The following is a 22305-nucleotide window of genomic DNA, read 5'->3' as shown; positions in this document are numbered from 1 at the left end:
AATACGGGACATGAGTTGGGAACTGCTGGCAGGTGCCCGTCAATGGTGGGTGGGTGGGGGACATGAGTCGGGGCCTGCTGCCAGGTTGTCGTCAATGATTGGACATGAGTCGGGCCTGCTGGCAGGTGCCCGTCAATGGTGGGTGGGTGGGGGACATGAGTCGGGGCCTGCTGGCAGGTGGCCGTCAATGGTTGGAGGACATGAGTCGGGGCCTGCTGGCAGGTGCCCGTCAATGGTGGGTGGGTGATTGGGGGACATGAGTCGGGGCCTGCTGGCAGGTGCCCGTCAATGGTTGGAGGACATGAGTCGGGGCCTGCTGGCAGGTGCCCGTCAATGGTGGGTCGGTCGGGGACATGAGTCAGGGCTTGCTGCCGGGTGGCCCTCAATGGTGGGTGGGTGGGCGGGGGACATGTGTCAGGGCCTTCTGGCAAGTGCCCATTAATGGCGGGTGGGTGGGGGACATGAGTTGGGGCCTGCTGGCAGGTGCCCGTCAATGGTGGTTGGGTGGGCAAGGGACATGAGTCGGGGCTGCTGGCAGGTGCCCATCAATGGTGGGTGGGTAGCTTGCGGGACATGAGTCAGGGACTGCTGCCAGGTGGCCATCAATGGTGGGTGGGTGGGGGGACATGAGTCGGGGCCTGCTGGAAGGTACCCGTCAATGGTGGGTGGGTGGGGGACATGAGTCGGGGCCTGCTGCAAGGTGGCCGTCAATGGTGGGTGGGAGGGCGGAGCACATGAGTCAGGGCCTGCTGGCCGGTGCCCATCAATTGGTATATGGACATCAGTCGGGGCCTGCTGCCAGGTGGCCATCAATGGTGGGTGGGGGACATGAGTCAGGGCCGGCTGGCAGGTGCCCATCAACATCAATGGTGGGTGGGTGGGGGACATGAGTCGGTGCCTGCTGGCAGGTTCCAGTCAATGGTGGGTGGGTTGATGGGTGCGGGACATGAGTCGGGGCCTTCTGGCTGGTGCCTGTCAATGGTGGGTGGGTGGGGGGACATGAGTTGGTGCCTGCTGGAAGGTGCCCGTCAATGGTGGGTGGGTGGCTTGGGGGACATGAGTCGGGGACTGCTGCCAGGTGGCCCTCAATGGTGGGTGGGTGGGGGGACATGAGTCGGGGTCTGCTGGCGGGTGGCCATCAATGGTGGGTGGGCGATTGGGGGACATGAGTCGGGCCTGCTGGCAGGTGCCCATCAATGGTTGGAGGGCATGAGTCGGGGGCTGCTGGCAGGTGCCCGTCAATGGTGGGTGGGTGGGGGGACATGAGTCAGGGCCTGCTGGCAGGTGGCCGTCAAATGTGGGTGGGTGGGTGTTGGACATGTGTCAGGTCCTTCTGGCAGGTGCCCATTAATGGCAGGTGGGTGGGGGACATGAGTCAGGGCCTGCTGGCAGGTGCCCGTCCTGGTTGGGGGACATGAGTCAGGGCTGCTGGCAGGTGCCCCTCAATGGTGGGTTGGGGGACATGAGTTGGGGCCTGCTGCCAGGTGGCCGTCAATGGTGGGTGGATGGGGGGACATGAGTCGGGGCCTGCTGGCAGGTGCCCGTCAATGGTGGGTGGGTGGCGGACATGAGTCGGGGCCTGCTGCCAGGTGGCCGTCAATGGTGGGTGGGTGGGCGGAGCACATGAGTTGGGCCCTGCTGGCAGGTGCCCGTCAATTTAGGTGGGGGACATGAGTCAGGGCCTGCTGGCAGGTGCCCATCAATTGGTATATGGACATTTGTCGGGGTCTGCTGGCAGGTGCCCGTCAATGGTGGGTGGGTGGGGGGACATGAGTCTGGGCATGCTGCCAGGTGCCCGTCCATGGTGGGTTGGTGGGGGACATGAGTCTGGGCCTGCTGCCAGGTGGCTGTCATCGGGGACATGAGTCTGGGCTTGCTGGCAGGTGCCCGTCAATGGTGGGTGGGTGGTTGACATGAGTCGGGCCTGCTGGCAGGTGGCCGTCAATGGTTTGGACATGAGTCGGGGCCTGCTGGCAGGTGCCCGTTCATTGTTGGTTGGTTGGTCGGGGGACATGAGTCGGGGCCTGCTGGCAGGTGCCCGTCAATGGGTGGGGGATATGAGTCGGTGCCTGCTGGCAGGTGCCCGTCAATGGTGGGTGGATGGGGGGTCATGAGTCGGGGCCTGCTGGCAGGTGCCCCTCAATGGTGGGTGGGCGGGGGACATGAGTCGGGGCCTGCTGCCAGGTGGCCGTCAATGATGGGTGGGTGGGGGGACATGAGTCGGGGCCTGCTGGCAGGTCCCCATCAATGGTGGGTGGGTGTGTGCTTGGGGGACATGAATCTGGGCCTGCTGGCAGGTGCCTGTCAATGGTGGGTGGGTGCGTGGGTGGGGGACATGAGTCGGGGCCTGCTAGCAGGTGCCCGTCAATGGGTGGGGGACATGAGTCAGTGCCTGCTGGCAGGTGCCTGTCAATGGTGGGTTGGGGGTCGGGGGGACATGAGTCGGTTCCTGCTGCCAGGTGCCCGTCAATGGTGGGTGGGGGGTCATGAGTCGGGGCCTATTGGCAGGTGCCCGTCAATGGTGGGTGGGCAGGGGACATGAGTCGGGGCCTGCTGCCAGGTGGCCGTCAATGGTGGGTGGGTGGGGGGACATGAGTCCGGGCCTGCTGGCAGGTGCCCGTCAATGGTGGGTGGGTGTGTGCTTGGGGGACATAAGTCAGGGCCTGCTGGCAGGTGCCCGTCAATGGTGGGTGGGTGCGTGGGTGGGGGACATGAGTCGGGGCCTGTTGGCAGGTTCCCGTCAATGGTGGATGGGTGGGTGGGGGACATGAGTCGGGGCCTGCTGGCAGGTGCCCGTCAATGGTGGGTGGGTGGGGGTACATGAGTCGGGGCCTGCTGGCAGGTGCCTGTCAATGGTGGGTGGGTGGGGGACATGAGTCGGGGCCTACTACCAGGTGTCCGTCAATGATGGGTGGATGGGGGACATGAGTCGGGGCCTGTTGGCAGGTGCACGTCAATGGTGGGTGGGTGTGCTGGTGGGGGACATGAGTCAGAGCCTGCTGGCAGGTGCCCGTCAATGGGGGACATGAGTCGGGGCCTGCTGCCAGGTGGCCGTCAATGGTGGGTGGGTGGATGGACATGAGTCGGGGCCTGCTGGCAGGTTCCTGTCCATGGTGGGTTGGTGGGGAACATGAGTCTGGGCCTGCTGCCAGGTGTCCGTCATGGGGGATATGAGTCGGGACCTGCTGGCAGGTGCCCGTCAATGGTGGGTGGGTGGCCGACATGAGTCGGGTCCTGCTGGCAGCTGCCTTTCAATGGTGGGTGGGTGGGGGGACATGAGTCGGGGCCTGCTGGCAGGTGCCTGTCAGTGGTGGGTGGGGGACATGAATCGGGGCCTGCTGGCAGGTGGCCGTCTGGGGGACATTGGTCGGGGCGTGCTGGCAGGTGCCCGTCAATGGGTGGGGGACATGAGTCGGTGCCTGCTGCCAGGTGGCCGTCAATGGTGGGTGGGTGGCCGAGGGACATGGGTCGGGGCCTGCTGGCAGGTGCCTGTCAATGGATGGTGGTTTGTCAATTTCGTGTGGGGGACATGAGTCGGGGCCTGCTGGCAGGTGGCCGTCAATGGTGGGTGGGTGGCCGAGGGACATGGGTCGGGGCCTGCTGGCAGGTGCCTGTCAATGGATGGTGGTTTGTCAATTTCGTGTGGGGGACATGAGTCGGGGCCTGCTGGCAGGTGCCCGTCAATGGTGGGTGGATGGCCGAGGGACATGGGTCGGGGCCTGCTGGCAGGTGCCTGTCAATGGATGGTGGTTTGTCAATTTCGTGTGGGGGACATGAGTCGGTGCCTACTGACAGGTGCCTGGCAATTCGGACATGAGTCGGGGCCTACTGCCAGGTGTCCGTCAATGGTGGGTGGGTGGTCTGGTGGGGGACATGAGTCGGGGCCTGCAGCAGGTGCCCGTCAACCGTGGGACATGATTCGGGGCCTGCTGCCAGGTGGCCGTCAATGATGGGTGGGTGGATGGACATAAGTCGGGGCCTGCTGGCAGGTGCCCGTCCATATTGGGATGGTGGGGAACATGAGTCTGGGCCTGCTGCTAGGTGGCCGTCATGGGGTACATGAGTTGGGGCCTGCTGGCAGGTGCCCATCAATGGTGGGTGGGTGGCCGACATGAGTCGGGGCCTGCTGGCAGGTGCCCGTCAATGGTGGGTGGGTGGGGGGACATGAGTCAGGGCCTGCTGGCAGGTGCCCGTCAATGGTGGGTGGGTGTTGGACATGAGTCGGGGCCTGCTGCCAGGTGGCCATCACTGGTTTGGACATGAGTCGGGGCCTGCTGGCAGGTGCCCGTCAATGGTGGGGGGAGGACATGAATCGGGCCCTGCTGGCAGGTGGTCGTCAATGGTGGGTGGGTGGTCGGGGGAATGAGTCAGGGCCTGCTGACAGGTGCCCGTCAATGGGTGGGGAACATGAGTCGGTGCCTGCTGGCAAGTGCCAGTCAATGGTTACATGAGTCAGGGCATGCTGGCAGGTGCCCGTCAATGGTGGGTGGGTGGGAGACATGAGTCGGGGCCTGCTGCCAGGTGGCCGTCAATGGTGGGTGGGTGGCTTGGGGGACATGAGTCGGGGACTGCTGCCAGGTGGCCATAAATGGTGGGTGGGTGGGGGGACATGAGTCGGGGTCTGCTGGCGGGTGGCCATCAATGGTGGGTGGGCGATTGGGGGACATGAGTCGGGCCTGCTGGCAGGTGCCCGTCAATGGTTGGAGGACATGAGTCGGGGCCTGCTGGCAGGTGCCCGTCAATGGTGGGTGGGTGGGGGGACATGAGTCAGGGCCTGCTGGCGGGTGGCCGTCAAATGTGGGTGGGTGGGTGGGGGACATGTGTCAGGGCCTTCTGGCAGGTGCCCATTAATGGCAGGCGGGTGGGGGACATGAGTCAGGGCCTGCTGGCAGGTGCCCGTCCTGGTTGGGGGACATGAGTCAGGGCTGCTGGCAGGTGCCCCTCGATGGTGGGTTGGGGGACATGAGTTGGGGCCTGCTGCCAGGTGGCCGTCAATGGTGGGTGGATGGGGGGACATGAGTCGGGGCCTGCTGGCAGGTGCCCGTCAATGGTGGGTGGGTGGCGGACATGAGTCGGGGCCTGCTGCCAGGTGGCCATCAAAGGTGGGTGGGTGGGAGGAGCACATGAGTCGGGCCCTGCTGGCAGGTGCCTGTCAATGGTGGGTGGGTGGGTGGGGGACATGAGTCAGGGCCTGCTGGCAGGTGCCCATCAATTGGTATATGGACATCTGTCGGGGCCTGCTGGCAGGTGCCCTTCAATGGTGGGTGGGTGGGGGGACATGAGTCTGGGCATGCTGCCAGGTGCCCGTCCATGGTGGGTTGGTGGGGGACATGAGTCTGGGCCTGCTGCCAGGTGGCTGTCATCGGGGACATGAGTCTGGGCTTGCTGGCAGGTGCCCGTCAATGGTGGGTGGGTGGTTGACATGAGTCGGGCCTGCTGGCAGGTGGCCGTCAATGGTTTGGACATGAGTCGGGGCCTGCTGGCAGGTGCCCGTTCATTGTTGGTTGGTTTGTTGGGGGACATGAGTCGGGGCCTGCTGGCAGGTGCCCGTCAATGGGTGGGGGATATGAGTCGGTGCCTGCTGGCAGGTGCCCGTCAATGGTGGGTGGATGGGGGTCATGAGTCGGGGCCTGCTGGCAGGTGCCCGTCAATGGTGGGTGGGCGGGGGCATTAGTCGGGGCCTGCTGCCAGGTGGCCGTCAATGATGGGTGGGTGGGGGGACATGAGTCGGGGCCTGCTGGCAGGTCCCCGTCAATGGTGGGTGGGTGTGTGCTTGGGGGACATGAATCTGGGCCTGCGGGCAGGTGCCCGTCAATGGTGGGTGGGTGCGTGGGTGGGGGACATGAGTCGGGGCCTGCTAGCAGGTGCCCGTCAATGGGTGGGGGACATGAGTCAGTGCCTGCTTGCAGGTGGCTGTCAATGGTGGGTTGGGGGTCATGAGTCGGGGCCTATTGGCAGGTGCCCGTCAATGGTGGGTGGGCAGGGGACATGAGTCGGGGCCTGCTGCCAGGTGGCCGTCAATGGTGGGTGGGTGGGGGTACATGAGTCCGGGCCTGCTGGCAGGTGCCCGTCAATGGTGGGTGGGTGTGTGCTTGGGGGACATAAGTCAGGGCCTGCTGGCAGGTGCCCGTCAATGGTGGGTGGGTGCTTGGTTGGGGGACATGAGTCGGGGCCTGCTGGCAGGTTCCCGTCAATGGTGGATGGGTGGGTGGGTGGAGAACATGAGTCGGGGCCTGCTGGCAGGTGGCCGTCAATGGTGGGTGGGTGGATGAACATGAGTTGGGGCCTGCTGGCAGGTTCCTGTCCATGGTGGGTTGGTGGGGAACATGAGTCTGGGCCTGCTGCCAGGTGTCCGTCATGGGGGACATGAGTCGGGACCTGCTGGCAGGTGCCCGTCAATGGTGGGTGGGTGGCCGACATGAGTCGGGTCCTGCTGGCAGCTGCCTTTCAATGGTGGGTGGGTGGGGGGACATGAGTCGGGGCCTGCTGGCAGGTGCCTGTCAGTGGTGGGTGGGGGACATGAATCGGGGCCTGCTGGCAGGTGGCCGTCTGGGGGACATTGGTCGGAGCGTGCTGGCAGGTGCCCGTCAATGGGTGGGGGACATGAGTCGGTGCCTGCTGGCAGGTGCCCGTCAATGTTGGGTGGGTGGAGGGACATGAGTCGGGGCCTGCTGGCAGGTGCCCGTCAATGGTGGGTGGGTGGGGGGACATGAGTCAGGGCCTGCTGGCAGGTGCCTGTCAATGGTGGGTGGGTGGGGGGACATGAACATGAGTCGGGGCCTGCTGGCAGGTGCCTGTCAATGGTGGGTGGGTGGGGGACATGAGTCGGGGCCTACTGCCACGTGTCCGTCAATGGTGGGTGGGTGGGTGGGGGACATGAGTAGGGGCCTGCTGACAGGTGCACGTCAATGGTGGGTGGGTGGGCTGGTGGGGGACATGAGTGAGAGCCTGCTGGCAGGTGCCTGTCAATGGTGGGTGGGTGGGGGACATGAGCCGGGGCCTGCTGCCAGGGGGCCGTCAATGGTGGGTGGGTGGATGGACATGAGTCAGGGCCTGCTGGCAGGTGCCCGTCCATGGTGGGTTGGTGGGGAACATGAGTCTTGGCTTGCTGCCAGGTGTCCGTCATGGGGGACATGAGTCGGGGCCTGCTGGCAGGTGCCCGTCAATGGTGGGTGGGTGGCCGACATGAGTCGGGTCCTGCTGGCAGCTACCTTTCAATGGTGGGTGGGTGGGGGGACATGAGTCGGGGCCTGCTGGCAGGTGCCTGTCAATGGTGGGTGGGGGACATGAATCGTGGCCTGCTGGCAGGTGGCCGTCTGGGGGACATTGGTCGGGGCCTGCTGGCAGGTGCTCGTCAATGGGTTGGGGACATGATTCGCTGCCTGCTGGCAGGTGCCCGTCAATGTTGGGTAGCTGGAGGGACATGAGTCTGGGCCTGCTGCCAGGTGGCCGTCAATGGTGGATGGGTGGATGGACATGAGTCGGGGCCTGCTGGCAGGTGCCCGGCCATGGTGGGATGGAGGGGAACATGAATCTGGGCCTGCTGCTAGGTGGCCGTCATGGGGGACATGAGTTGGGGCCTGCTGGCAGGTGCCCGTCATTGGTGGGTGGATGGCCGACATGAGTCGGGGCGTGCCGGCAGGTGCCCGTCAATGGTGGGTGGGTGGCGGGACATGTGTCAGGGCCTGCTGGCAGGTGCCCGTCAATGGTGGGTGGGTGTTGGGCATGAGTCGGGGCCTGCTGCCAGGTGGCCATCAATGGTTTGGACATGAGTCGGGGCCTGCTGGCAGGTGCCCATCAATGGTGGGTGGAGGACATGAATCGGGGCCTGCTGGGAGGTGGTCGTCAATGGTGGGTGGGTGGTCGGGGGACATGAGTCGGTGCCTGCTGGCAGGCGCCTGTCAATGGTTACATGAGTCGGGGCCTGCTGGCAGGTGCCCGTCGATGGTGTGTGGGTGGGGGACATGAGTCGGGCCCTGCTGCCAGGTGGCCGTCAATGGTGGGTGGCTGTCTACGGGGGACATGGGTCGGGGCCTGCTGACAGGTGCCCGTCAATGGATGGTGGTTTGTCAATTTCGTGTGCTGGACATGAGTCGGGGCCTGCTGGCAGGTGCCCGTCTTGGTTGGTAGACATGAGTCGGGGCTGCTGCCAGGTGGCCGTCAATGGTGGGTGGGTGGGGGACATGAGTCGGGGCCTGCTGGCAGGTGCCCGTCAATGGTCGGTGGGTGGTGGACATGAGTCGGGGCCTGCTGCCACGTGGCCGTCAATGGTGGGTGGGTGGGTGGTGGACATGAGTCAGGGCCTGCTGGCAGGTGCCCATCAATTGGTATATGGACATCAGTCGGGGACTGCTGGCAGGTGCCCGTCAATGGTGGGTGGGTGGGGGGACATGAGTCGGGGCCTGCTGCCAGGTGGCCGTCAATGGTGGGTGGGTGGGTGACATGAGTCGGGCCTGATGGCAGGTGCCCTTCTTGGGTGGGGGACATGAGTCGGGGCCTGCTGGCAGGTGCCTGTCAATGGTGGTTGGGTGGGCAAGGGACATGAGTCGGGGCCTGCTGGCAGGTGCCTGTCAATGTTGGGTGGCTGGGTGGGGGAAATGAGTCGGGGCCTGCTGCCAGGTGCCCGTCAATGGTTTGGGGGACATGAGTCAGGGCCTGCTGGCAGGTGCCCGTCAATGGTAGGTGGGTGGGGGAAACGAGTCGGGGCCTGCTGCCAGGTGGCAGTCAATGGGTGGGGGACATGAGTCGGGGCATGCTGGCCGGTGCCTGTCAATGGTGGGTGGGGGACATGAGTCTGGGCCTGCTGGCAGGTACCCGTCAATGGTGGGTGGGGGACATGAGTCAGGGCCTGCTGGCAGGTGCCCATCAATGGTGGGTGGGTGGGGGACATGAGTCGGTGCCTGCTGGCAGGTGGCCGTCAATGGTGGGTGGGTGGGGGGACATGAGTATGGGCCTGCTGGCAGGAGCCCGTCAATGGTGGGTGGGTGGGGGACATGAGTCGGGGCCTGCTGCCAGGTGCCCATCAATGGTGGGTGGGTTGGTGGGTGCGGGACATGAGTCGGGGCCTGCTGGCTGGTGCCCGTCAATTGTGGGTGGGTGGGGGGACATGAGTCAGGGCCTGCTGGCAGGTGCCCATCAATGGTGGGTGGGTGGGGGACATGAGTCGGTGCCTGCTGGCAGGTGCCCGTCAATGGTGGGTGGGTTGGTGGGTGCGGGACATGAGTCGGGGCCTACTGGCTGGTGCCCGTCAATTGTGGGTGGGTGGGGGGACATGAGTTGGGGCCTGCTGGCAGGTGCCCGTCAATGGTGTGTGGGTGGGGGCCATGAGTCGGGGCCTGCTCCCAGGTGGCCGTCAATGGTTGGACATGAGTCGGGGTCTGCTGGCAGGTGCCCGTCAATGGTGGGTGGGTGGGGGACATGAGTCGGGGCCTGCTGGCAGTTGCCCGTCAATGGTTGGAGGACATGAATCAGGGCCTGCTGGCAGGCGCCCGTCAATGGTGGGTGGGTGGGGGGACATGAGTCGTGACCTGCTTGCAGGTGCCCGTCAATGGTGGGTTGGTCGGGGACATGAGTCAGGGCCTGCTGCCGGGTGGCCGTCAATGGTGGGTGGGTGGGTGGGGGACATGTGTCAGGGCCTTCTGGCAGGTGCCCATTAATGGAGGGTGGGTGGGGGACATGAGTCAGGGCCTGCTGGCAGGTGCCTGTCAATGGTGGTTGGGTGGGCAAGGGACATGAGTCAGGGCCTGCTGGCAGGTGCCTGTCAATGTTGGGTGGCTGGGTGGGGGAAATGAGTCGGGCCTGCTGCCAGGTGCCCGTCAATGGTTCGGGGGACATGAGTCGGGGCCTGCTGGCAGGTGCCCGTCAATGGTGGGTGGGTGGGGGAAACGAGTTGGGGCCTGCTGCCAGGTGGCCGTCAATGGGTGGGGGACATGAGTCGGGGCCTGCTGGCAGGAGCCCGTCAATGGTGGGTGGGTGGGGGACATGACTCGGGGCCTGCTGCCAGGTGGCCGTCAATGGTGGGTTTGGGACATGAGTCAGGGCCTGTTGGCAGGTGCCCATCAATGGTGGGTGGGTGGGGGACATGAGTCGGTGCCTGCTGGGAGGTGCCCGTCAATGGTGGGTGGGTTGGTGGGTGCGGGACATGAGTCGGGGCCTTCTGGCTGGTGCCCGTCAATGGTGGGTGGGTGGGGGGACATGAGTTGGGGCCTGCTGGCAGGTGCCCGTCAATGGTGGGTGGGTGGGGGACATGAGTCGGGGCCTGCTGCCATGTGGCCTTCAATGGTTGGACATGAGTCGGGGCCTGCTGGCAGGTGCCCGTCAATGGTGGGTGGGTGGGGGACATGAGTCGGGGCCTGCTGGCAGGCGGCCGACAATGGTGGGTGGGTGATTGGGGGACATGAGTCGGGCCTGCTGGCAGGTGCCCGTCAATGGTTGGAGGACATGAGTCGGGGCCTGCTGGTAGGTGGCTGTCAATGGTTGGACATGAGTCGGGGCCTGCTGGCAGGTCCCCGTCAATGATGGGTGGGTGTGGGACATGAGTCGGGGCCTGCTGGCGGGTGGCTGTCAATGGTAGGTGGTTGATTGGGGGACATGAGTCGGGGCCTGCTGGCAGGTGCCCGTCAATGGTTGGAGGACATGAGTCGGGGCCTGCTAGCAGGTGCCCGTCAATGGTGGGTGGGTGGAGGGACATGAGTCGGGGCCTGCCGCCAGGTGGCAGTCAATGGGTGGGGGACATGAGTCGGGGCATGCTGACCGGTGCCTGTCAATGGTGGGTGGGGGACATGAGTCTGGGCCTTCCTTGCAGGTACCCGTCAATGGTGGGTGGGTGGGTTGGGGGACATGAGTCGGGGCCTGCTGCCAGGTGGCCGTCAATGGTGGGTGGGTGGGGGGACATGAGTCTGGGCCTGCTGGCAGGAGCCCGTCAATGGTGGGTGGGTGGGGGACATGAGTCGGGGCCTGCTGCCAGGTGGCCGTCAATGGTGGGTGCGGGACATGAGTCGGGGCCTGCTGGCTGGTGCCCGTCAATTGTGGGTGGGTGGGGGGACATGAGTCAGGGCCTGCTGGCAGGTGCCCATCAATGGTGGGTGGGTGGGGGACATGAGTCGGTGCCTGCTGGCAGGTGCCCGTCAATGGTGGGTGGGTTGGTGGGTGCGGGACATGAGTCGGGGCCTACTGGCTGGTGCCCGTCAATTGTGGGTGGGTGGGGGGACATGAGTTGGGGCCTGCTGGCAGGTGCCCGTCAATGGTGTGTGGGTGGGGGCCATGAGTCGGGGCCTGCTCCCAGGTGGCCGTCAATGGTTGGACATGAGTCGGGGTCTGCTGGCAGGTGCCCGTCAATGGTGGGTGGGTGGGGGACATGAGTCGGGGCCTGCTGGCAGTTGCCCGTCAATGGTTGGAGGACATGAATCAGGGCCTGCTGGCAGGCGCCCGTCAATGGTGGGTGGGTGGGGGGACATGAGTCGTGACCTGCTTGCAGGTGCCCGTCAATGGTGGGTTGGTCGGGGACATGAGTCAGGGCCTGCTGCCGGGTGGCCGTCAATGGTGGGTGGGTGGGTGGGGGACATGTGTCAGGGCCTTCTGGCAGGTGCCCATTAATGGAGGGTGGGTGGGGGACATGAGTCAGGGCCTGCTGGCAGGTGCCTGTCAATGGTGGTTGGGTGGGCAAGGGACATGAGTCAGGGCCTGCTGGCAGGTGCCTGTCAATGTTGGGTGGCTGGGTGGGGGAAATGAGTCGGGCCTGCTGCCAGGTGCCCGTCAATGGTTCGGGGGACATGAGTCGGGGCCTGCTGGCAGGTGCCCGTCAATGGTGGGTGGGTGGGGGAAACGAGTTGGGGCCTGCTGCCAGGTGGCCGTCAATGGGTGGGGGACATGAGTCGGGGTCTGCTGGCAGGAGCCCGTCAATGGTGGGTGGGTGGGGGACATGACTCGGGGCCTGCTGCCAGGTGGCCGTCAATGGTGGGTTTGGGACATGAGTCAGGGCCTGTTGGCAGGTGCCCATCAATGGTGGGTGGGTGGGGGACATGAGTCGGTGCCTGCTGGGAGGTGCCCGTCAATGGTGGGTGGGTTGGTGGGTGCGGGACATGAGTCGGGGCCTTCTGGCTGGTGCCCGTCAATGGTGGGTGGGTGGGGGGACATGAGTTGGGGCCTGCTGGCAGGTGCCCGTCAATGGTGGGTGGGTGGGGGACATGAGTCGGGGCCTGCTGCCATGTGGCCTTCAATGGTTGGACATGAGTCGGGGCCTGCTGGCAGGTGCCCGTCAATGGTGGGTGGGTGGGGGACATGAGTCGGGGCCTGCTGGCAGGCGGCCGACAATGGTGGGTGGGTGATTGGGGGACATGAGTCGGGCCTGCTGGCAGGTGCCCGTCAATGGTTGGAGGACATGAGTCGGGGCCTGCTGGTAGGTGGCTGTCAATGGTTGGACATGAGTCGGGGCCTGCTGGCAGGTCCCCGTCAATGATGGGTGGGTGTGGGACATGAGTCGGGGCCTGCTGGCAGGTGGCTGTCAATGGTAGGTGGTTGATTGGGGGACATGAGTCGGGGCCTGCTGGCAGGTGCCCGTCAATGGTTGGAGGACATGAGTCGGGGCCTGCTAGCAGGTGCCCGTCAATGGTGGGTGGGTGGAGGGACATGAGTCGGGGCCTGCCGCCAGGTGGCAGTCAATGGGTGGGGGACATGAGTCGGGGCATGCTGACCGGTGCCTGTCAATGGTGGGTGGGGGACATGAGTCTGGGCCTTCCTTGCAGGTACCCGTCAATGGTGGGTGGGTGGGTTGGGGGACATGAGTCGGGGCCTGCTGCCAGGTGGCCGTCAATGGTGGGTGGGTGGGGGGACATGAGTCTGGGCCTGCTGGCAGGAGCCCGTCAATGGTGGGTGGGTGGGGGACATGAGTCGGGGCCTGCTGCCAGGTGGCCGTCAATGGTGGGTGGGGGACATGAGTCAGGGCCTGCTGGCAGGTGCCCATCAATGGTGGGTGGGTGGGGGATATGAGTCGGTGCCTGCTGGCAGGTGCCCGTCAATGGTGGGTGGGTTGGTGGGTGCGGGACATGAGTCGGGGCCTGCTGGCTGGTGCCCGTCAATTGTGGGTGGGTTGGGAGACATGAGTTGGGGCCTGCTGGCAGGTGCCCGTCAATGGTGGGTGGGCGGGGGCCATGAGTCGGGGCCTGCTGCCAGGTGGCCGTCAATGGTTGGACATGAGTTGGGGCCTGCTGGCAGGTGCCCGTCAATGGTGGGTGGGTGGGGGACATGAGTCGGGGCCTGCTGGCAGGCGGCCGTCAATGGTGGGTGGGTGATTGGGGGACATGAGTCGGGCCTGCTGGCAGGTGCCCGTCAATGGTTGGAGGACATGAGTCGGGGCCTGCTGGCAGGTGGCTGTCAATGGTTGGACATGAGTCGGGGCCTTCTGGCAGGTCCCCGTCAATAATGGGTGGGAGTGGGACATGAGTCGGGGCCTGCTGGCAGGTGGCTGTCAATGGTAGGTGGTTGATTGGGGGACATGAGTCGGGGCCTGCTGGCAGGTGCCCGTCAATGGTTGGAGGACATGAGTCGGGGCCTGCTAGCAGGTGCCCGTCAATGGTGGGTGGGTGGAGGGACATGAGTCGGGGCCTGCTGCCAGGTGGCAGTCAATGGGTGGGGGACATGAGTCGGGGCATGCTGGCCGGTGCCTGTCAATGGTGGGTGGGGGACATGAGTCTGGGCCTGCTGGCAGGTACCCGTCAATGGTGGGTGGGTGGGTTGGGGGACATGAGTCGGGGCCTGCTGCCAGGTGGCCGTCAATGGTGGGTGGGTGGGGGGACATGAGTCGGGGCCTGCTGGCAGGAGCCCGTCAATGGTGGGTGGGTGGGGGACATAAGTCGGGCCCTGCTGCCAGGTGGCCGTCAATGGTGGGTGGGGGACATGAGTCAGGGCCTGCTGGCAGGTGCCCATCAATGGTGGGTGGGTGGGGGATATGAATCGGTGCCTGCTGGCAGGTGCCCGTCAATGGTGGGTGGGTTGGTGGGTGCGGGACATGAGTCGGGGCGTGCTGGCTGGTGCCCGTCAATTGTGGGTGGGTGGGGGGACATGAGTTGGGGCCTGCTGGCAGGTGCCCGTCAATGGTGGGTGGGTGGGGGCCATGAGTAGGGGCCTGCTGCCAGGTGGCCGTCAATGGTTGGACATGAGTCAGGGCCTGCTGGCAGGTGCCCATCAATGGTGGGTGGGTGGGGGACATGAGTCGGGTCCTGCTGGCAGTTGCCCATCAATGGTTGGAGGACATGAGTTGGGGCCTGCTGGCAGGTGCCCGTCAATGGTGGGTGGGTGGGGGGACATGAGTCGTGGCTTGCTGGCAGGTGCCTGTCAATGGTGGGTCGGTCGGGGACATGAGTCAGGGCCTGCTGCCGGGTGGCCGTCAATGGTGGGTGGGTGTTTGGGGGACATGTGTCAGGGCCTGCAGGCAGGTGCCCATTAATGGCGGGTGGGTGGGGGACATGAGTCAGGGCCTGCTGGCAGGTGCCCGTCTTGGGTGGGGTCATGAGTCAGGGTCTGCTTGGCAGGTGCCCGTCAATGGTGGGTGGGTGGGTAACACATGAATCGGGGCCTACTGCCAGGTGTCCGTCAATGGTGGGTGAGGGACATGAGTCAGGGCCTGCCGGCAAGTGCATGTCACTTGTGGGGGACATGAGTCGGGGGCCTGCTGGCAGGTGCCCGTCAATGGTGGGTGGGTGTGTGGGGGACATGAGTTGGGGCCTGCCGCCAGGTGGCCGTCAATGGTGGGTGGGAGGATGGACATGCGTCGGGCCTGCTGGCAGGTGCCCGTCCATGGTGGGTTGGTGGGGAACATGAGTCTGGGCCTGCTGCTATGTGGCCGTCAATGGTGGGTGGGTGGGTGTTGGACATGTGTCAGGGCCTTCTGGCAGGTGCCCATTAATGGTGGGTAGGTGGGGAACATGAGTCAGGGCCTGCTGGCAGGTGCCCGTCTTGGGTGGGGGACATGAGTCAGGGTCTGCTAGCAGGTGCCTGTCAATGGTGGGTGAGTGACATGAATCGGGGCCTGCTGGCAGGTGCCCGTCTTGGTTGGGAGACATGAGTCGGGGCTGCTGGCAGGTGCCCCTCAATGGTGGGTTGGGGGGACATGAGTCGGGGCCTGCTGCCAGGTGGCCGTCAATGGTGGGTGGGTGGGGGACATGAGTCGGGGCCTGCTGCCAGGTGGCCGTCAATGGCGGGTGGGTGGGCGGAGCACATGAGTCGGGCCCTGCTGGTAGGTGCCCGTCAATGGTTGTGGGTGGGCGGGGGCCATGCGTCAGGGCCTGCTGGCAGGTGCCCATCAATTGGTATATGGACACCAGTCGGGGCCTGCTGGCAGGTGCCTGTCAATGGTGGGTGGGTGGGGTGACATGAGTCGGGGCCTGCTGCCAGGTGGCCGTCAATGGTGGGTGGGTGGGGGATATGAGTCGGGGCCTGGTGGCAGGTGCCCATCTTGGGTGGGGGACATGTGTCGGGCCTGCTGGCAGGTGCCTGTCAATGGTGGTTGGGTGGGCAAGGGACATGAGTCGGGGCCTGCTGACAGGTACCTGTCAATGGTGGGTGGCTGGGTGGGGGAAATGAGTCAGGGCCTGCTGCCAGGTGCCCGTCAATGGTTCGGGGGACATGAGTCAGGGCCTGCTGGCGGGTGCCCATCAATGGTGGGTCGGTGGGGGAAAAGAGTCGGGGCCTGCTGCCAGGTGGCCGTCAATGGGTGGGGGACATGAGTCGGGGCCTGCTGGCAGGTGCCCGTCAAAGGCGGGTGGGTGGTTGACATGAGTCTGGGCCTGCTGGCAGGTGCCCGTCAATGGTGGGTGGGTTTGGGGACATGAGTTGGGGCCTGCTGGCAGGAGCCATCAATGGTGGGTGGGGGGGGACATGAGTCGGGGCCTGCTGCCAGGTGGCCATCAATGGTGGGTGGGGGACATGAGTCAGGGCTGCTGGCAGGTGCCCATCAATGGTGGGTGGGTGGGGGACATGAGTCGGTACCCGCTGGCAGGTGCCCGTCAATGGTGGGTGGGTGGACGACATGAGTCGGGGCCTGCTGCCAGGTGGCCGTCAATGGTTGGACATGAGTCGGGGCCTGCTGGCAGGTGCCCGTCAATGGTGTGTGGGTGGGGGACATGAGTCGGGGCCAGCTGGCAGGTGGCCGTCAATGGTAGGTGGGTGATTGGGGGACATGAGTCGGGGCCTGCTGGCAGGTGCCCGTCAATGGTTGGAGGACATGAGTCGGGGCGTGCTGGCAGGTGCCCGTCAATGGTGGGTCGGTGGGGGACATGAGTCAGGGCCTGCTGGCAGGTGCCCGTCAATGCTGGATCAGTCAGGGACATGAGTCAGGGCCTGCTGCCGGGTGGCCGTCAATAGTGGGTGGGTGGGTGTATGGGTGGGGGACATGTGTCAGGGCCGTCTGGCAGGTGCCCATTAATGGCGGGTGGGTGGGGGACATGAGTCAGGGCCTGCTGGCAGGTGCCCGTCTTGGGTGGGGGACATGAGTCAGGGTCTGCTGGCAGGTGCCCGTCAATGGTGGGTGGGTGGGGGACATGAATCGGGGCCTACTTCCAGGTATCCGTCAATGGTGGGTGAGGGACATGAGTCAGGGCCTGCCGGCAAGGGCATGTCACTGGTGGGGGACATGAGTCAGGGGCCTGCTGGCAGGTGTCCATCAATGGTGGGTGGGTGTGTGGGGGACATGAGTCGGGGCCTGCTGCCAGGTGGCTGTCAATGGTGGGTGGGAGGATGGACATGAGTCGGGCCTGCTGGCAGGTGCCCGTCCACGGTGGGTTGGTGGGGAACATGAGTCTGGGCCTGCTGCCAGGTGGCCGTCATGGGGGACATGAGTCGGGGCCTGTTGGCAGGTGTCCGATAATGGTGGATGAGTGGCCGACATAAGTCGGGGCCTGCTGGCAGGTGCCCGACAATGGTGGGTGGGTGGGGGGACATGAGTCGGGGCCTGCTGCCAGGTGCCTGTCAATGGTGAGTGGGTGGAGGACATGAGTCGGGGCCTGCTTGCAGGTGCCTGTCAATGGTGGGTGGGTGGGGGACATGAGTCGGGGCCTGCTGCCAGGTGGCCGTCAATGGTTTGGACACGAGTCGGGGCATGCTGCCAGGTGGCCGTCAATGGGTGGGGGACATGAGTCGGGGCCTGCTGCCAGGTGGCCGTCAATGGTGGGTGGGAGGATGGACATGAGTCGGGCCTGCTGGCAGGTGCCCGTCCATGGTGGGTAGGTGGGGAACATGAGTCTGGGCCTGCTGCCAGGTGGCCGTCATGGGGGACATGAGTCGGGGCCTGCTGGCAGGTGCCCGTCAATGGTGGGTGGGTGGCCGACATGAGTCGGGGCCTGCTGGCAGGTTCCCGGCAATGGTGGGTGGGTGAGGGTACATGAGTCGGGGCCTGCTGGCAGGTGCCGGTCAATGGTGGGTGGGTGGGTGGGGGACATGAGTCGGGGCCTGCTGGCAGGTGCCTGTTAATGGTGGGTGGGTGGGGGACATGATTCGGGGCCTGCTGCCAGGTGGCCGTCAATGGTTTGGACATGAGTCGGGGCCTGCTGGCAGGTGCCCGTCAATGGTGGGTGGAGGACATGAATCGGGGCCTGCTGGCAGGTGGGCGTGAATGGTGGGTGGGTGGGTGTGGGATTTGAATCGGGGCCGGCTTGCAGGTGCCCGTCAATGGGTGAGGGACATGAGTCGGTGCCTGCTGGCAGGTGCCCGTCAATGGTGGCTGGGTGTTTGGACATGAGTCGGGGCCTGCTGTCAGGTGCCCGTCAATGGTGGGTGGGTGGGGGACATGAGTCGGGGCCTGCTGCCAGGTGGCCGTCAATGGTGGGTGGGTGGGGGACATGGGTCGGGGCCTGCTGGCAGGTGCCCCTCAATGGATGGTGGTTTGTCAATTTCCTGTGGGGGCCATGAGTCGGGGCCTGCTGGCAGGTGCCCGTCAATGGTGGGTTGGGGCATGGGGAGACATGAGTCGGGGCCTGCTGCCAGGTGGCCGTCAATGGTGGGTGAGTGGGGGACATGAGTCGGGGCCTACAGCCAGGTGCCCGTCAATGGTTGGTGGGTTGGTGGGGCACATGAGTCAGGCCCTGCTGGCAGGTGCTCGTCAATGGTGGGTGGGTGGGTGGATGGGGGACATAAGTCAGGGCCTGCTGGCAGGTGCCCATTAATTATGTGTGGTATATGGGTATCAGTCGGGGCCTGCTGGCAGGTGCCCGTCAATGGTGGGTGGGTGGGGGGACATGAGTCGAGGCCTACTGCCAGGTGTCCGTCAATGGTGGGTGAGGGACATGAGTCAGGGCCTGCCGGCAAGGACTCATCACTGGTGGGGGACATGAGTCGGGGCCTGCTGGCAGGTGCCCGTCAATGGTAGGTGGGTGTGTGGGGGACATGAGTCGGGGCCTGCTGCCAGGTGGCTGTCAATGGTGGGTGGGTGGTTGGACATGAGTCGGGCCTGCTGGCAGACGCCCGTCCATGGTGGTTTGGTGGGGAACATGAGTCTGGGCATGCTGCCAGGTGGCCGTCATGGGGGACATGAGTCGGGGCCTGCTGGCAGGTGCCCGTCAATGGTGGGTGGGTGGCCGACATGAGTCGGGGCCTGCTGGCAGGTGCCTGTCAATGGTGGGTGGGTTGGGGACATGAGTCGGGGCCTGCTGGCAGGTGCCTGTCAATGGTGGGTGGGTGGGGGACATGAGTCGGGGCCTGCTGGCAGGTGGGCGTCAATGGTGGGTGGGTGGGGGACATGAGTTGGGCCCTGCTGGCAGGTGCCCGTCAATGGGTGAGGGACATGAGTCGGTGCCTGCTGGCAGGTGCCCGTCAATGGTGGGTGGGTGGGGGACATGAGTCGGGGCCTGCTGCCAGGTGGCTGTCACTGGGGGACATGGGTCGGGGCCTGCTGGCAGGTGCCCCTCAATGGATGGTGGTTTGTCAATTTTGTGTGGGGGACATGAGTCGGGCATGCTGGCAGGTGCCCGTCTTGGATTGGGGGACATGAGTTGGGGCCTGCTGGCAGGTGCCCGTCAATGGTGGATTGGGGGCGGGGGGACATGAGTCAGGACCTGCTGGCAGGTGCCCGTCCATGGTGGGTTGGTGGGGAACATGAGTCTGGGCCTGCTGCCAGGTGGCCGTCATGGGGGACATGAGTCGGGGCCTGCTGGCAGGTGCCCGATAATGGTGGGTGGGTGGCCAACATTAGTCGGGGCCTGCTGGCAGGTGCCCGACAATGGTGGGTGGGTGCGGGGACATGAGTCGGGGCCTGCTGGCATGTGCCTGTCAATGGTGAGTGGGTGGGGGACATGAGTCGGGGCCTGCTGGCAGGTGCCTGTCAATGGTGGGTGGGTGGGGGACATGAGTCGGGGCCTGCTGCCAGGTGGCCGTCAATGGTTTGGACACGAGTCGGGGCATGCTGCCAGGTGGCCGTCAATGGGTGGGGGACATGAGTCGGGGCCTGCTGGCAGGTGCCCGTCAATGGTGGGTGGGTGTGTGGGGGACATGAGTCGGGGCCTGCTGCCAGGTGGCCATCAATGGTGGGTGGGAGGATGGACATGAGTCGGGCCTGCTGGCAGGTGCCCGTCCATGGTGGATGGGTGGGGAACATGAGTCTGGGCCTGCTGCCAGGTGGCCGTCATGGGGGACATGAGTCGGGGCCTGCTGGCAGGTGCCTGTCAATGGTGGGTGGGTGGCCGACATGAGTCGGGGCTTGCTGGCAGGTGCCCGACAATGGTGGGTGGGCGAGGGTACAAGAGTCGGGGCCTGCTGGCAGGTGCCCGTCAATGGTGGGTGGGTGGGTGGGGGACATGAGTCGGGGCCTGCTGGCAGGTGCCTGTTAATGGTGGGTGGGTAGAGGACATGATTCGGGGCCTGCTGCCAGGTGGCCGTCAATGGTTTGGACATGAGTCGGGGCCTACTGGCAGGTGCCCGTCAATGTTGGGTGGCGGACATGAATCGGGGCCTGCTTCAGGTGGGCGTGAATTGTGGGATTTGAGTCGGGGCCGGCCGGCAGGTGCCCGTCAATGGGAGAGGGACATGAGTCGGTGCCTGCTGGCAGGTGCCCGTCAATGGTGGCTGGGTGTTTGGACATGAGTCGGGGCCTGCTGTCAGGTGCCCGTCAATGGTGGGTGGGTGGGGGACATGAGTCGGGGCCTGCTGCCAGGTGGCCATCAATGGTGGGTGGGTGGGGGACATGGGTCGGGGCCTGCTGGCAGGTGCCCCTCAATGGATGGTGGTTTGTCAATTTCCTGTGGGGGCCATGAGTCGGGGCCTGCTGGCAGGTGCCCGTCAATGGTGGGTTGGGGCATGGGGAGACATGAGTCGGGGCATGCTGCCAGGTGGCCGTCAATGGTGGGTGAGTGGGGGACATGAGTCGGGGCCTGCAGCCAGGTGCCCGTCAATGGTTGGTGGGTTGGTGGGACACATGAGTCAGGCCCTGCTGGCAGGTGCTCGTCAATGGTGGGTGGGTGGGTGGATGGGGGACATAAGTCAGGGCCTGCTGGCAGGTGCCCATTAATGGTGGGTGGGTGTCTGGGTGGGTGGGTGGTATATGGGTATCAGTCGGGGCCTGCTGGCAGGTGCCCGTCAATGGTAGGTGGGTGGGGGGACATGAGTCGAGGCCTACTGCCAGGTGTCCGTCAATGGTGGGTGAGGGACATGAGTCAGGGCCTGCCGGCAAGGGCTCATCACTGGTGGGGGACATGAGTCGGGGCCTGCTGGCAGGTACCCGTCAATGGTGGGTGGGTGTGTGGGGGACATGAGTCGGGGCCTGCTGCCAGGTGGCCGTCAATGGTGGGTGGGTGGATGGACATGAGTCGGGCCTGCTGGCAGACGCCCGTCCATGGTGGGTTGGTGGGGAACATGAGTCTGGGCATGCTGCCAGGTGGCCGTCATGGGGCACATTAGTCGGGGCCTGCTGGCAGGTGCCCGTCAATGGTGGGTGGGTGGCCGACATGAGTCGGGGCCTGCTGGCAGGTGCCTGTCAATGGTGGGTGGGTGGGGGACATGAGTCGGGGCCTGCTGGCAGGTGCCTGTCAATGGTGGGTGGGTGGGGGACATGAGTCGGGACTGCTGGCAGGTGGGCGTCAATGGTGGGTGGGTGGGGGACATGAGTCGGGGCCTGCTGGCAGGTGCCCGTCAATGGGTGAGGGACATGAGTCGGTGCCTGCTGGCAGGTGCCCGTCAATGGTGGGTGGGTGGGGGACATGAGTCGGGGCCTGCTGCCAGGTGGCTGTCACTGGGGGATATGGGTCAGGGCCTGCTGGCAGGTGCCCCTCAATGGATGGTGGTTTGTCAATTTCGTGTGGGGGACATGAGTCGGGCATGCTGGCAGGTGCCCGTCTTGGTTGGGGGACATGAGTTGGGGCCTGCTGGCAGGTGCCCGTCAATGGTGGAATGGGTGGACGGGGGAACATGAGTCGGGGCCTGTTGCCAGGTGGCCGTCAATGGTGGGTGGGTGGGGGGACATGAGTCGGGGCCTGCTGGCAGGTGCCCGTCAATGGTGGGTGGGTGGGGGACATGAATCGGGGCCTGCAGCCAGGTGCCCGTCAATGGTTGGTGGGTTGGTGGGGCACATGAGTCAGGCCCTGCTGGCAGGTGCTCGTCAATGGTGGGTGGGAGGGTGGATGGGGGACATGAGTCAGGGCCTGCTGGCAGGTGCCCATCAATGGTGTTCATATGGACATCAGTCAGGGCATGCTGGCAGGTGCCCGTCAATGGTGGGTGGGTGGGGGCCATGAGTCGGGTCTGGTGGCTGTTGCCCATCTTGGGTGGGGGACATGAGTCGGGGCCTGCTGGCAGGTGCCCGTTAATGGTGGGTGAGTTGGCGAGGGACATGAGTCGGGGCCTGCTAGCAGGTGCCCGTCAATGGTGGGTGGGTGTTCAGGGGACATGAGTCGGGGCCTGCTGCCAGGTGCCCGTCAATGGTGGGTGGGGGGCCAGCGGACATGAGTCGGGGCCTGCTGGCAGGTGCCCGTCAATCGTGGGTGGGTGGGCAACATGAGTCGGGGCCTGCTTCCAGGTGGCCGTCAATGGGTGGGGGACATGAGTCGGGGCCTGCTGCCAGGTGCCCGTCAATGGTGGTTGGGTGGGGGACATGATTCGGGGCCTGCTGCCAGTTGGCCGTCAGTGGTGGTTGGGGGACATGAGTCGGGGCCTGCTGGAAGGTGCCCGTCCATGGTGGGTTGGTGGGGAACATGAGTCTGGGCCTGCTGCCAGGTGGCCGTTATGGGGGACATGAGTCGGGGCCTGCTGGCAGGTGCCTGTCAATGGTGGGTGGGTGGCCGACATGAGTCGGCGACTGCTGGCAGGTGCCTGTCAATGGTGGGTGGG

The sequence above is a fragment of the Ambystoma mexicanum genome, chromosome 1p, assembly GCF_040938575.1.
Source record: "Ambystoma mexicanum isolate Mex_15411 chromosome 1p, UKY_AmexF1_1, whole genome shotgun sequence".
In the NCBI taxonomy this organism is placed as follows: Eukaryota; Metazoa; Chordata; class Amphibia; order Caudata; family Ambystomatidae; genus Ambystoma; species Ambystoma mexicanum.
The sequence above is the reverse complement of the archived record's forward strand: the minus strand, read 5'-3'. Positions refer to the sequence as shown.